Genomic DNA, 3,797 nt, shown 5'->3' with positions numbered 1-3,797 from the left:
GCGCGCACGGCAGGCCCTGCCTCCCAACCAATCGCCACGGGGCCGCCTCGCAAGGCCACGCCCCAATGCCTGAGGGGCCGACCCCACGGCTGGGGGAGGTCACGTGCGGCGCGGCTGTCCGCCCGTCCGCCCACGACCCTCGCGGTGCGTGCGTGGGCGCTGGGGTGCCAGGAGTTAACCCCGGGAGGCTTTTAGGTGTGCTGGTGCACCCTCTGCGCTCTCCACCTCCTCGTGTGGGGGCTGAATGAGCCTTCTCGGTTTCTGAGCTGGAAGCCCGGGCTCGCGGAATATACAAGCCGCTGGCCCCAGTGTGGCAGAGGCGAACAGCGCCCGAGTTCGGAGGCAAATCCTTGTCCTCGGAGCTTTCTCAAAAGCCTCTGCATCCCACCCCGCCTAGGCCCGGCGGGCTCCGTGGGAGGGTGGGGCCCTCAGCAGGTCCTGGCTGGTTCCCGCCAGACCTTGGACTTGGTGGGCCGAGACTACTCGCAGGAAATCATGGAGCGGTTTACAGATAAGCCGAAAGTGCAAAGATCAGAGCATGGAGAGCCCGTTAGTCAACGCGTCCACAGCGGTTGCCCAGCTTAGTTTTTCCAGCAACGCAAAAGAGGGCAGCTTCATGCCACAGGAGTCTCTGCCATGGAAATCGACTCCATGTGTCCAGAATAGGCTTTCCGCTTGAGTACACACAGAACACCTGCTCAGGCAGGCTGGACAGGGGACTTTGATCTGAAGAATATGAATTATGGCTGGGAGGAGGAACAGCCAGCTGCTTCGACGGGGCCCATTCCGCAGCCGGATGGACAGGACAGCCTCACCGAGGGTAGGCTGTGACGAAGCAGCCGCAGTTGGACCCTGATGCACCCCAGTCTTTCTTCGGTCCTTAAATCAGGACACGGGAACCAGCAGTTAGAGTAATGGCTATGTCGCTGGACTCCCACGTAGTCGACCGCGGTTCACGTCCCAGACCGGTGGCTTAAAACTCACGCCGGGCGCGTGTGCGTGCGTGCCCAAGATCCCGGGAGGAGAATGGAGGAGAAGGGATTGTGGCGTGACCATCCCCCCTGGGGCGTGATTTCTCGCTTTCTGTCTCTATCTGTCTGTCTGGCGAGCGCATGCGCCCTACAGTGAAAATCTCTCCAAAAAAAAAAAAAAAGTAAATCAGGACTGAAAGGCTAACTATCGGGACCAGCGGGTGACGTGGCACCAGCGGGTGGCGTGGCGGTTAAGGCGCTGGACACTCCCACATGGCCGACCAGTGTTCGAGTCCTGAACCTGGTGGCTTGCTTTCTCGCTTCCTCTCTCTCTCGACCTCTGTCTCTCTGGTAAAAGTAAAAAATGAATGAATGAATAAATAAATGATTATGAAGAAAAAATAAAGGCTATCAGTACCCTAAATGATGGTTTAAAAGCATCTTTGGTTTCCATAAAGTAAAAAGAGAATGTCAGTAGAGTGGGGTGAGGCTTGGGATTCAGAGTTCCAGGCAGTGGAGCGGCCGCCCTGCGTGCTTCCCAGAGCATTTGCTGAGCAGAACCCGGGATTCCAGTGGCTCTGGAGAAGGCATTGCCTGTACAGGTTCCACCTGGTTGTGTGTCACTGCAGATATTGCTTCTTTTTTTTTTTTTTAATTGTGGTTTTTACAAATTAGATTTGCCATTTTAACTACTTCCAAGTATTTTTAGAGTTACGTTTTCCATTTTATGTATTATTATTACTTTTTAATTTGAACAGAGAGGGAAAATGAGAAAGCAAGCCACCAGGTCCAGGACTCGAGTCATGGTTGACCCCGTGGGAGTGAGCCCAGCACCCTAGTCATCAAACCACCTGGCCGGCCCTATTTACAAGTTTTTTACATTTTTATTTTTAATTTTTTAATGAATTTTAAGTTTTTATTTATTACTTCTAAAAAGTTTGACGCGTGTTCCAGCCACCCAGGACAGGCAGCAGCAGAGTCGGTGGCGAGCAGCGTTCGCCCCTTATCGCAATGAGTTTACCTCTCAACGCCAAAGCTTTCCTCAGTGGATTCATAAGAAGGCCAGTGATGGTGAGACTCAAGGAATGGAGTGTACGGGCGACCTGGCATCTGTAGATGGCTATATAAACACACGGCCTGCCGATACAGAAGAATACAAAGATGGGGCGTTGCCTCGGCATCTGGGTGAAGTCTTAATAAGATGTAATAATGTCCTTTAGATCAGAGGTTTTGAAGAAGAGGAAGAAGATGGAGAAGTGAGAGAATAACATCTTTTGTGGGTTGTTTTTGTTATATATATTTCTAGATATGTTTATTTTTCAAAAAAAAAAATTTAACCAGAGAGAGGGAAAGTGAGAAAGCAAGTCACCAGGTCCAGGCCTCGAACTGCTATCAGCCATTTGGGAGTCCAACACCTCAACCACCATGCCACCTGCTGGTCCCCCAACACTTTATTTTTTCCATGAGAGAGAGAAAAACAAAGGCCTCATGCTGCACACGTGTGCCCTGTTCCCACAGGGAGACTTTGGGTTGTGAACCCAGGACCTTCCACGTGGTCTCAGCATTGCTGCTGCACCATGGTGTCTGTCCCTGACCACCTCTAAGGGTACAGCTCAGGGCACTGAGTGCAGTACAGTGTTGTGTAACCATCACCACTGCCCGCCTTCAGAACTTACTTGTTCATCTTGCAAATGGAAACTCTGTACCTATTAAACAAATCCCCACCCCCACCCTCTAGCTCCTGGTAGTCATTATTCTACTTTTCTGTCTCTATGAGTTAGAATACTCTAGTTACCTCACTTACGTCTAGCACACAAATCATACCGTATTTATCTTCTGGGACTTGATGATATTCTTCCTTTTTAACTGAATAGGCCCAGCCTGGTGTTGGTAGTGGACTGCACTGCAGCTCTGGAATCTACAAAGTCAACCACAGGTTTAGGTCCCCAGCCTGGACAACCCGAAACATGCTGAGCACACAACAGAGAGGGAAAATGAGAAAGCAAGCCACCAGGTCCAGGACTCGAGTCATGGTTGACCCCGTGGGAGTGAGCCCAGCACCCTAGTCATCAAACCACCTGGCCGGCCCTATTTACAAGTTTTTTACATTTTTATTTTTAATTTTTTAATGAATTTTAAGTTTTTATTTATTACTTCTAAAAAGTTTGACGCGTGTTCCAGCCACCCAGGACAGGCAGCAGCAGAGTCGGTGGCGAGCAGCGTTCGCCCCTTATCGCAATGAGTTTACCTCTCAACGCCAAAGCTTTCCTCAGTGGATTCATAAGAAGGCCAGTGATGGTGAGACTCAAGGAATGGAGTGTACGGGCGACCTGGCATCTGTAGATGGCTATATAAACACACGGCCTGCCGATACAGAAGAATACAAAGATGGGGCGTTGCCTCGGCATCTGGGTGAAGTCTTAATAAGATGTAATAATGTCCTTTAGATCAGAGGTTTTGAAGAAGAGGAAGAAGATGGAGAAGTGAGAGAATAACATCTTTTGTGGGTTGTTTTTGTTATATATATTTCTAGATATGTTTATTTTTCAAAAAAAAAAATTTAACCAGAGAGAGGGAAAGTGAGAAAGCAAGTCACCAGGTCCAGGCCTCGAACTGCTATCAGCCATTTGGGAGTCCAACACCTCAACCACCATGCCACCTGCTGGTCCCCCAACACTTTATTTTTTCCATGAGAGAGAGAAAAACAAAGGCCTCATGCTGCACACGTGTGCCCTGTTCCCACAGGGAGACTTTGGGTTGTGAACCCAGGACCTTCCACGTGGTCTCAGCATTGCTGCTGCACCATGGTGTCTGTCCCTGACCACC

General features: G+C 50.1%; 2 pseudogenes; both read left to right on the top strand.

The window, feature by feature from the left end:
- Positions 1–1,907: 1,907 nt before the first annotated feature.
- LOC102473604 (small nuclear ribonucleoprotein F-like) lies at positions 1,908–2,239 on the top strand (annotated as a pseudogene).
- Positions 2,240–3,134: 895 nt separating this feature from the next.
- LOC102473190 (small nuclear ribonucleoprotein F-like) lies at positions 3,135–3,466 on the top strand (annotated as a pseudogene).
- Positions 3,467–3,797: the final 331 nt, after the last annotated feature.

The sequence above is a fragment of the Tupaia chinensis genome, unplaced genomic scaffold, assembly GCF_000334495.1.
Source record: "Tupaia chinensis unplaced genomic scaffold, TupChi_1.0 Scaffold000042_2, whole genome shotgun sequence".
Lineage (NCBI taxonomy): Eukaryota > Metazoa > Chordata > Mammalia > Scandentia > Tupaiidae > Tupaia > Tupaia belangeri.
This window is presented reverse-complemented; position numbering and strand designations above follow the sequence as displayed.